We start from the raw sequence: 12192 nt of genomic DNA on the forward strand, positions 1-12192 counted from the left end.
TCGTTTTTTGCAGTGAGCATATTTTCTTTCTTCACCTACGAGGTGAAAATCAAAAATGCTTGTGAGGTCTGAATAGGATAAAGAAATCTTGCACCCATTCCTCTGTAAAAGCTCCAGTAGAGATTGTTCCAGAAGCTGTCTGAGGAAAAATGGATCTGAAATATCTCTCATAGGTTTCATCGTGATAAATGATGTGTTTTGAAATCCAATCACGGATGCAGGTTTTTCTAATTAAACCGGTTCTCCTCTGTAATCCAAAGTCTCTGTTAGGAATAGCGAGAATGTGCTTTTGTCTGGATTCCAGAACTCTCTGTGTAGCTGTTTTCAGACTTGACCTCCGGAGGATGTCTGGAGAATCGGGTCTGGACTTTCTCCGGAGTTTGTCTTTCACACATGCACAACATTCGGAAATATTTGTTTTGTCCGTCGCATGCTAGAAACGTCATCAATACCCTCAGGCTTTCGCGGTGAATCTCTGTTGTCACGTTGGCTCTTTCGGACAATCTGCAGACTTTTTACCAGGACGGTGAAAAGTCTGGAGACTCGGACATGCAGCCCCTCCGGACAATGTCAGGAGGATCTCTGGAGTTCAGTGCATGTCTGAAAGCAGCTTATGTGTCTCACATATCCAGAGAACCGCTCATCTTATTAGATTGGATTATTGGACGACAACAGCGTGTTCACGACAATGAAAACGGATTCTCAAAGTTCGGGATTCTGCGTTTTTTTTAGCAGCTAGCCTTACCCAACGTTGAATAAACAGGTGAACAGCTGTTCGTGCAGCAGCGGTGACGTGGCTTCAGGGTTCAGCGGCAGGTCTTTATTTGTCGTGGCTGAGTTACTGCAGATCACTTTTTACAGTTTCAGAAAGAAATCCAGCCTCACCACAGGTCACGTAAACAGTGCATTCCAAACAGGCCGGTTTAGAACGGGCACGGTGATATGAAATGGTGAAAAAACGGCAAACCCTTACATCTGATAGTCAAAATATTTCCCTTCCATTGATTTGCGCAGTGTTTGCTCCGGCTCTGCAGATCAAACCGGTCGTTTTGACCCTTTTTAATCTTCTGGAGCCCAAACATCCTTTAATGCCGCCTCATTTGACATTGGTATTTAGCCTGGGATGAAAATAAACGCTACACATGACTGCTTTTGTCTTGAAACTGGAGCTGGGAGACGGGAAGAGGAGAAGAGCGTGCAATCCCCCCCTCTCCACTCCTCCTTCTCCTCCTCCTCCTCCTCCGTGGATCGCATCATTTCCTGATGGTGCAGAGGAGGCTACAATTTTGCGCTCACTCCCGAAACAGCATGATGTCATCTGTGACAGTCGGGAAGGCAACAAAAAGGAAAACGTGGCCTATCAGACGTCGTGAAGGAGACGGCTCCAGATCAGCTCATTAAAACATCATGAGTCAAATTTAATTCTCAGACCTGCTGGTGAATAATGAACCGTCCTCAATCGCATATTAATCCAACATTCACTCATTTGTCTGCACCGTCTCTATGTGGCCGAGTGGTTTCAGGAATGAGTCTATATTTATCTGAAGGTGGGAGAGAGCAGGTTGGATCCTTCTGGTGAACGAAGGTGGTTCTCTTGTTGAAAATGACCAGATCTCAGAGACCGGTGGTGACGACGTCTTTACTCTGACTAATGAGCTGAAGCCTTTCTTCTCTTCCTTTGTTTTCAGACGCACGTGCTGCTGTTTAAAACCCGTACAAGCTGATTTATGATATTTATCATTACAGGAGGAAAACACATGTGCGTGAGAGTAATTCATAACCTCGACAAAACTAATTGTGAAACTAGTCACACCTACAGCGTGTAACTGTCAACAGGTGGAGAGGAATCGTTGAGATGGAAACAGGAACTGAAAACAACAAATGAGATTAAGAGTCATGTTTATCGCAGAGTACATTTTCCACATACAAGTATTCACTTTGGTGTTCTGGTGCGTGACAATGAACATAATTAGAATTAATGAGGACAAAGATAAAGCAAATCAAAAAGCAAGTAGACTTTGAGTGTGAGGAGAAAGATAAAGTCGAGTATCATGAGTGAAAACTAGACAAATAGAAATGAAAGATGAAATAAAACGTATATAAATAGGAAAGCATAAAAATATGTTTTACAGAACCGTTCAGTTTATGCAGGAGTAAATGTAATGCATTCATTTTATGCAATTTAATATCCAAATAACACAATTAGTTGGTTTATCATTGTGTGATTGATTTTCGGGCATTTATCAACATCGCATCAGTGAAATGTTTGTTGTGTAACGTTACTGCTAAATAACTGTAACTGTTGATGTGTGTCGCATCGCGATATCCATCTCGTATCGCGAGGGAATGATCACACGTATGCAAATGCAGGCAAATGATAATCTCATGCTGAATGTGTGCGGTGCAGGATGTGACACACACAGGAATCAGTTGTGTGATCTGTTGTTCGTTAAAGGTCGTGGTTGTTGCATATCATAAAGTAGCGGCCGGTTTGACGCAGCTAATATCAGGGACGTACGAAATCAAACCGTGGCGGAAAAATCAAGGTGTGAACCAAACTGTGGATTAAAACCACAACCTTCGCAGATCAGTTTGCCAACGTTTGGTTTTACAGGTGCACGTTTCCTGATGTTCTCACCTCAACAAGGATTCAGCGCCTGTGATCCGCCCGCTCTCACTCACGTTAAACCATCAGGAACACAAACAGCCTGGTCATCTGCCCCCAACGCGCTTATAATGTGGAATCCCCATTGATTATGATTACAGCCGTCATCTGTCGTGACCTTCCCCAAGGACCCGACGCAGCCTCCACAGGGCGCATGACACAACATAGTGGAACCGGAGGCCCTCCTATAGTCGGCCTATTAAATTAGCAGCGGGTGTCTGTTCTTCCTCCGTCTCCTCTCTCCGTCTTTCACACCATACTTTATTGTGTCTCTCCTGCAGGAGGGTGGGCGCGCTCGCTGTTTGCATGCTTGTTTTCCACTGTGGTTTTTAATAAGCTCACCCTCATACCCACACGATTCTGGCGAGGCCTTTTGTTGTCCGTTCTGTTATTATTCTTCGCGCCCGTCCCTCCCCCTCCTCGGGGCGGACTCGCAGATGAGCGGACAGATTGCTGCGGTTCTGGTGGAAACGCCAGCGCTCCGGGCAGGCAAGATTGGTCGTGATGGATTATTTTATGCCGCCCAAATTTCATAAAACCAAAGGCTGCTGCACCCGTATCCCTTAAACCCCCCCTCCCCCCCCCCTGTTTTCTGCAGTGATTGGTGATTGTGATGTGAAGTTGTTTTGGCACCAAGATGAATTTTATGAGCTGCATCCATTTCCAGTTTCCCTCCAAGTTAGTGGAAAATATTGGCTTTGATTTCATATGTTGCTTCACAGTGATTTCACTAGTAGGGGGGGGGGGGGGATTCCAAACAGCTCCTTTAACCACGCTCGGGGAAACATGGAGCAGCGGTTTCATTACCAGTGTCATTGGACTGTGCATCCCCTCCCATTATCAAGAAGTAGGTGAAAGCACCGGGTCACAATGAGATAATGAGAGAAGCGTTCGAATGCAGGAGCAGAAACAAGGATGTGTGGAGTGTCAGCTGGAGGAGGAGGAGGTGGGGAGGAGGTGGGGAGGAGACGCTGGCGCAGGTCCCTCAGAGATATAATTACCATGCAGCTCTCTTTAATTAACACTTGTGCTTATCTGCTAGTCATTAAGATTAGGAATTAGCAAGAGGGAAACACGAGGGAGCCGGAGAGAACAAAGATGATAAATCCTCTCATTCATTACTAATACCAGGTCGACGTGTTTGATCAGGTGTGTGTGTGTGTGTGGCCCAGATAAAGTGACCTCTGGACATTCAGACCTGTGGACTCTCTTTGACGTGAGCAGTGAGACGAAGCAGGTTTCCCCCCCGATGTCAGTCGTTTTCTTCACAATCAGCAAAGACGCCTGCGTGAGTGAAAACTGCAGCAAAAGCTAAAACACGACGGCACAAACAAATATTCTCTCTACATGAAAAACATTTAGTTCCTTATCACACTGTCACCTGCTCTGGAAAGTAGATGACAAATCACTGAAATTAAAAAAGGACTTTAATCCAGTAGCCCAGCGATGACCGTGTCCTATTATATTTAAAAGATCTTTCACTGGGAGCTGTAACAAGACATCAGTGGATTCATGCTGATAGTGGTTTTCTCTTTCACACGCTGCTCATGGCCACGATGAAAGATGTGGCGGCGCCGTCGCGTGCATAGCGAGTTCCGTCTGTTAACCCCCGTGACCGCGGGTCTGATGCCTGTACAACAGGTGGCCGCTCGGCGAGTTCACTCTGCAGTCGCACCTCAACAATGCTGCAGTGTCGCAACGACCTGATTTGTGCGGTTTGAGTTCAGCAAATGCACAAAATCCACGAGATGATGACGCACAACCTGAAAGTCTGGAGACTCACTGGGTTTTGATGTCGTGTGTCAGTCGTACAAAACTTAATGCAGCACAGAAATCCTCCTGGGACCTTGATTTCAACATAAGTCATTTATTTCTGTATTTCATTGTCCTGTGCTGCTTGATTTTCTTATTGTAAAGTCAGAGCCACAGTCTCACACGATGCTTTATATTTGTCAGTTCATCCAAATACTAGAAAATAAGGTTTTATTTTTTACCCTAGATGACGTGTTGCCGGGCAGAAAGTTTGGTTTCACTTTTGATTCCCTCTCCCAGAGGCCACGTCCTTTGTTTTTTTAATTTCCACTTCAACTGTTTGGAAACAGAAAGAATCAAGTTTCAGCTGAATACGAACTCGAGAATGATTCGTTCATATCTTTGCAGATTGCAAATCAAAATGATCTGCACGTGTAGATATCAACAGAAACATTACTGACCATTTAAAACAATGAAATAGTAAGTGATATAAGCTCTTACAGCTTAAAGGGTTAGGGGGTTTCCAAAGTTAATCTCAGGTGAAAACCAAGCGTTGCAAAAATCTGAATCTCAGCTCTGTTGCCTGTGCAGTGAAACCACATTACATCTTCTCAGCCGTATGTTTTCCTCCTTGTGATTCATCTTGTGCTTTCCGTGATCGCATCATATGATCTGTGGTCGTTCTGTTCTCTCTCGTGATGTTTTCTGTTCAGATCTTAAGCTCAAACATTCTTTGGTGCTCACAATATTTGTCTATGTGCTAAAGAAAACCAAACACACTACAATAAAACCCCTCACTACAATAAAAAGCACATCTTTTTTATTAATAATGAGACTTGTGAGGGAACAGGACGATGACTCAAGCCATCGGGTGATTCTGAAACTCAGAAGTTGTTTGACTGTATGAGTCAAGCTATCGATCGGTTGTGAAACATTTGCATTACTGTAAATCTGATGTAGGAGGAGGAATGAGGATGTCGGTTCAAACACTCACATCCTCTCTCACACGTCTATTGAGTCAGGGGATGTTTTTGTCTCTCCGGGGGGATTTTCCACGATTACTTTCTGAAGTTTTTTAACTTCAAACTATTTTAAGGGTTTCTGCCGAGGAGGTTGTGCTTTGACTCCGTTTGTTTCACTTTGGAACCTATTTTCATGAAACTTGGTGGTTGGATGCCTTTTTGGGCCAAGGAAGAACTTTTGGAGCAGGGGGTTGGATACAGAAATAGTTTTTAACTTCTTTAAACATTGAAAGATGAGGCATTTTTTGACATTTCCTTTAAAGCCTAGGCTTCCAGGATAGAAGGCGTATGGACGGGCTTTATTTTAGTAGTATGGATGTTGGAAGATGCTGCAGCTCGATTGAATGTAAGCAGACTGCTGGGCCTTGGCGGAGGTTTGTGCTCAATGTAGTTTTCCTCACTCTACTGAAGACGGGGGGTTTCTAGCTATAGAATCAACAGTCAGAAGAATAACAATCTACTGAGTCACTGCCCTCTTCAGTTTGTGAACTCCTCGTTAAATCCGCTGTGAGATAACAACGCTCCAGTGTGGGATTCAATCATATCACTTCAACAATAAACCCAAGTTTGTGCTCTCGAACGCTGCAGCCGAGCAGATGACTGACGTCCCTTTAACTCCACGTGAGATCTTTTCAAAAGCCGTCGACATCAATCAGATCCCCCCCCCACGCTCATCATCCTCCCCCGGTGTTATTTTAAACACTTACTACAGACTCCTGCAGTTTGAGTTTGTTATGCACGAAACAGAGCTGAGATCAGAAAAACGAGCTCCATCCAGTCTCCTCCTGCACGAGTCCCCCCCCGCGTCCTGAGCGAGTCCCTGACACTGAATGAAAGTGACAGATGCTTATCTCTCTCCGCTGACGTCCGACTCCCTCCTCACACTGCACTGGAAGTCAGGGGAATCTTAACGTTACTGTGGAGTTGCTGTGTGTGTGTGAGTGGGTGTTTTCCAACGCCGGCGTTTGACTGACATCTGAGGGGCCGGCAGTGTCAGGAGATGTGTCTTTATCGTTCCATGTTGGGAAACTGACTCACAGCCTCAGTCCTTATTTAACCAACCAGGTTACAAAGCTCCTTTTTTTATTTCACCTTGAGCGTTCATGTCGAACGAGTAGAGGGAAGCAAGGAAGTATCATAACGTGTATAATTCAATAATGCAAATCTTTCTACAAATGGTCGATAATAAATTTGGAAACACTTGCAATGTCCAAAAAGATGTGACACGTTGTGGGCACTTTATCAGAAGGATAATCTGATTCGCTGCGAATTTTCCGAGGTCTTTTATGTCTCGTTTCTTTCACCCTGTGTACGAAGACTTTTATCTTTTTGTTTCCTGTTTGTGTCGGACCTTCTTCCTGTCCGTGGCTCACGCCGATAGTTAGCCGACGTGTCCTCACGGCCTCGGTAAGAACAGATTACCCCAAACCGCGACATGATCACTTGGCTTCCACTTCGTCCGTCCGTCCTGTTCTACCAGGAGTAATTAAACTCTTGCGTCTTCATTTCATATTTGGGACAGAAAAACAATCCTGCTTTCTCCACTTTTATTTGGCTGTAATTTCAGCGCGGGCGAGCTGCAGTAACTTGGTTTTAAAGGATCAAACGGGGATTAAGAGCTGAACATTTGTAGCTGCACCAGTTGGATGATTCATGAGAACACCTCGCAGACGATGTCTTCCAGGCGGTGGCCGGTGCCGCTGGATCTGCTCTACACAGTTTTAACCACAGGCTTAAACCGGGAACACGGAATTTGTCTGCAGCCTGCACTGAATTGTGTAACGCTTGTGTAACACTAGCACCGAGGAGAGTTTCTAAATATGTAGTCAGTCTGAAACTGATACTAGTTTAAAGAAATGAGATGCTACAGTTATTGTGATATTGACGGATGTTCATTAAACTTGATGCATTATGGGAAGAGTTAGATCTTGGTGCAGATTTCTAATCACTTTCTTAATCATTGCAATATAGTTTTCTTTTGGCATTTTCTACATTATTATCAGTAAATAATTCATGGATCCTGATTAAAAAGATTCTGGCCTATTAAGACGACTGATGTCTATGAGTGTGTGAACTTTGGTGCAGCTTGATTTAATTTCATGGGACTATTAAGCCTGAGTGCCATTCTGGTTTGATTATTGAATGACGTTTTCAAAAATGCCAATTATCTTCATCTTTTCTCTCATTCATGTTATCGTTAATCAAATACCTGTTGGTTCTGGGAAGTTAATCACCAGCCAGCTGATTAAGTGATTGAGTAAAGATTACTAATTGAAATAATCAGTAATTGAAGATCTATTCCGGCTCCAAATGACGTCACCAGCTAACGGGTCGGCGACACCTGTATCCAGGATATTTTAACTGATATTTAGACGCGTCGTCCATCCAGAGAAGACGAGGACAGATGCAGTGGTCAGTAAAGTGCAGACAGACAAATGCAGCGTCCTGCCCGTCCGTCTCCTCCTGTTCAGCCGAGCCTCGGGTGTCGGCGCGGCGTGTTACTGCCCAACACGCCGTTACAGCATTTAATTAACAAGGGGTGAGTGCAGGATCAGTTTCTGGCTGTTCCCAGGTGGTGATGGGAAATTAGGCCCCTTGCTCCGGGGAGAACCATCTGGTGCCACAGCGACACAGAACAGGCCAGTGATTGGGATGCTCGGCATTCTGGGTAGTGGAGTGTAGGAGAATACCTTTTGCGATTAAGGACCTGGACTCGAACACACCCTCCCTCTCCTGTTCTCCTTTGTTTGCCGACTTAATCCCAACTTGACAAGTGCAAACGCCAACTCACCGCGTCCGCTGCGATAACACGGAACCTTTAAATCCCACGGTTACACAAACGGCTTCTCGACGACGCCTCACGCTCCTGACTTTCGCTCACAACTTGACACACACGTGAAGATGGAGCCATTCGGTCCAGCGCTGTTGTGTAGGCAGGAACCATTCCTCCCACTGACATGAAGCATTTCATAACCACCACACGACAGACGTTGCAAAGAGAAGCTACAAGGAGAACTTGTGCTCTCTGCAATCATTGCATCGCTGTTGCATTCACCCGCTCCCCTTTGTGACTCTCATCCTCATCCCTTGTCCGTCTCTTACGGCGTTTTACACAGACAATCGACCTCTCAGCCTCATCTCCACTTATTCTTATTTTAACAAGAGCAGCTTTATTATATTTTAAACGAGAAAAATCTGATTTAAAGCTTAGAGAAATCTTTTTGAGATGCAGCTAAATCTGGCGTTTCTGTGTGGGAGATTGGTCTGAACCCAGGTTCCCTGTTCCTGCAGAGACAAGTGACAGTTGTGGGTGATTAGGAGAGCACAAGAACAATCTGTGTGATTTGTGGTTGCTCACCAGAAATGTCTCCAAAAATAAACCGGGCTGCTTTCGCTGCCTCCAGGCGGTGACATTTATTAGTTTTTTTCCAAGGTGTGAAATCTGCAGGTCGTGTCATGATGTTAAGTTGCACTTCTCGTCTTGTCTTCGTGTTGTGATTGCAGCGCTGGAGGTGATGAAGTGATAATCCTGGTGCTCATATTGTGGTTATTGATCACGTCCAGTTGGAGTGTGGGTAAACAAAAAGGAGAAGGAGGATTGTGAAATCAGTAGAAAAGGCTCGGAGATTTGCGTTTTCACTAGAGTTCCTCACAGGCCCCAAAATCATTGCCCGAATCGGAAAATACCAAGAAATGTTTCACCAGAACCAAACCTGGACCTGTCTATCAGTTAAAGCCGAGACCCAAACCAGGAGACACAGACCTGTATGGGTCCTGCTGGGTCGGGTGGACTTGAAATATGTTTATAGGTTATTGTTTATAATGTTTTAACGTTTATTGTTGTTCTTTTAGATGTTTTTGTTTCATTGCGGATTTGGCTTTTCTGTTCATTTTTTTATCTTTGTACTTGAATTTTATTTTCTGAAGCTCCTTGTCACTCTGGTTTTGAAAGGTGCTATAGAGATAAAGTATTTTATTATCATTATTATTATAGTTCTGGCATACAGCCCTTGTGGATAATTTCATGAGACCCTCCGGAGTCGAGGCGCGTGTCTGAAAAGCAACTTGAGACAAAATGAAAAGCAACACTTCCTCTGAGACGTGGGAATCAAGTCCGCCGGCTCTTATTTAGTGAAAGTGAAACTGCAAATTGATTTGAGCAAACACTCAAACTATTATTTCACCCAGCGATCATCCTCTGTCATCGCGGAGTCTGTAGCCGAGCTCGGTTTCTCTGTTTACATTGTGTGTTGTAATACATGTGAATTATACGATGACAGGCTGTGATTACCCTCTGAGGTTTTCTCCTTTATGTGTTTGCTCCACCGCCGGCTGGTTGAACCTGCTTTGCGTCATCCTGTGGTCCGGCGGCCGACGTGACAGACATGCAGAGACGTATTGTTTAGACAGGTTGCGTCATCGCTCGCCTGATTTCGCCACCAATAACTGACTCGGTACAGACGCACAACAGGTGTCTGGATACACACAGTCACTTGTTTGTATTGGAACGCTGCACCTGTGGGAGTGGTCAGTGACTACAGCAATAAACCTCTATTACAATCTGCACAGGAGCTACCGGTGATATCTATTTCTAATCCTAACCTTCAAACCTTGAGGTGACCTTTTAAAGAGCAAGTTGAGAATAAACCAACATTTCAAGTGACGTTTATATAATTAAATGATATTTTCAGTGTGTCTCTGTCAGATTGGACGTCTGCTAGTGGAACTGGAAGTGATTAGACGACACAGTGTGTGATGTGTAAATAATCTTAAATCTTCCGATCCAGACGCTGGCAGTCGCTCTCATGAAGATGTTTTGATATTTGTGACATCAAGTCGGTTTTCTGTCGCTCACTCACATCCTGATCCGCCTGTAGGTTTATACAGTTCCTCTTCATCCAGGCTCTCATCCTCCTTCACAGAGCTGCTGGTTCCAGTCAGTGTTTGTTTTGTCCTCACAGGATTTGTGTGTTTGTTGACCAGTAGAACTGACCAGTCATCCCATGTGTTGTCCGGTGTGTTTACTCCAGTCAAAGGCAAAAAACAAAATCCGTGCAAACACTCTTCATGTGGAGTTTTGTCCAGTGTTTGTTCCGAGCTGACAAATGTGCGTTCACACAGAGAAAAGAATGTGGCCACACGCGTCCACGAGCAACTGGTCAAAGTGATCGAATTCCTCAGGACAGGTTTCATTTCTTAAAACTCAATGTCGATATCAGGATTGACCTCAGAAATCTAATATATGGAGATAATCCTCACTTTCCTAAAATATCCTCACTCTTACATTCTTTAACTCAAACCTAAGAAAGCTGTAACGGTTCTCACGAAGTTAGAGAGCGCACGCACACAGACACACACACACGAGGGTGTCTGAGTGAACAATGCTGCATTGTCACTCACCTGTTGCTGCTGCTGCTGCTGCACCCATGTGTAACAAAGACAGCTTGTGTAACTCACACAATCTGCTATCAGCAGCAGCAGCATCATCATTTCATAACATGTTCATTTATCAGCAGGAGGAATTCTCCCACTGTGGTAAACAGCTTCAATATGGAGCCCGGCCGTCATTAAGAGCAGAGACCGTTGTTCATGCAGATCCCGCGATGCCAAGTTTATTCATCCAGGAACTCGTTCACCTATGCTAATGCACACCTACACCAGGCAGCTGCACGACGCCATTCCTGCTCCTGCACATTCACAGTAGATAATCCTCAGGCTTCAGCGCAGAGAACCGCTTTCCCACACTTCCCAGAACGGATACTCGATTTCACCCACAATCCATCATTTCCTCCCAGAGGCTGCCCGGTACCGTGAAATCCCAAAATACTGTTTGTTCTCTTGGCGTGTTTTCACCCATGAATGTATCATCATCATCGTCAGGGCGGCGGCAGCATCTCTCTCTCGTCCTGACCTGCATTCTGCTCCGTGAGAGCTCGGTTTAAATGCATGAGTCAGACCGAGTCAATGTGAGTGTGCATAAAATCAACCAGAAAACACCAGGGAGCGTTTTTTATTCTCGTTACACGCATGAGAACATGGTTGAGAAAAAAAATAAATCACAAGGTCACCTTAGAAATCGTAGAAAGTTTTCTACAATATCTATATACTGGAAATCTTCTTTCCAGACACATCTTATGGCCACAGGCGGTTGCTAAGGAGACTAAGGAACACTATTTATTATTTATTATGAAGGTTTTTGTGTGAAATATTTGATATTTATAGATATTTTTCTTTTCTTTTACACTTTTCTAATCAATCACTCAACTCAAGCTGGTTTCAGGAGTCTGTTAATTACTTTTCATGCCAAATAGAAATCAATGCAAAACCAATAAATGCCAGAAACAGTAAGAGAGGGCAGCCAGGAGGCAGAATCATCTTTAAAGACCAGAGTCTCACTGTCAAACTCTTTCTTTAAACTATCTAATCCCTCCTCTTTGCTATTTAAATCCTATTCTCAATAACCTGCAGCAGACTTTTTGCACTTTAAGGAAACTCAGGATTCACTTCCTGAAGTATTTCTCATGTGTGAATCGAGGCAAAAGTCGACAGTCGCCGCCTCTCTCGCTCCCTCTCTGCTGGAAGTCGAGAGCTGTGAAATTGCCCTGGAAGCATCAATCATGCCTTCGTTTTCCAGGCAACACCCCCCCCAGCCCCCCCGTCCCGAACCCTTCTCCTGCCTCCGGTCGGCTTGCTCTCCGGGGTTCTTCTCCCCCCCAACTGTTCTTCTGCTGCTGTCGGTCTGAGCGGCTTCTT

The 12192-nt window shown here is 44.6% G+C and overlaps 1 protein-coding gene across 2 annotated transcripts in view; it reads left to right on the forward strand.

Annotated features, from left to right (window-relative positions):
* LOC117757118 (ankyrin repeat and BTB/POZ domain-containing protein BTBD11-A) overlaps nt 1-12192 on the forward strand; it is a 116842-nt gene that overhangs the window by 2093 nt on the left and 102557 nt on the right. The gene's annotated exons all lie outside the window — the stretch shown is intronic.

The sequence above is a fragment of the Hippoglossus hippoglossus genome, chromosome 23 (assembly GCF_009819705.1).
Source record: "Hippoglossus hippoglossus isolate fHipHip1 chromosome 23, fHipHip1.pri, whole genome shotgun sequence".
NCBI lineage: Eukaryota > Metazoa > Chordata > Actinopteri > Pleuronectiformes > Pleuronectidae > Hippoglossus > Hippoglossus hippoglossus.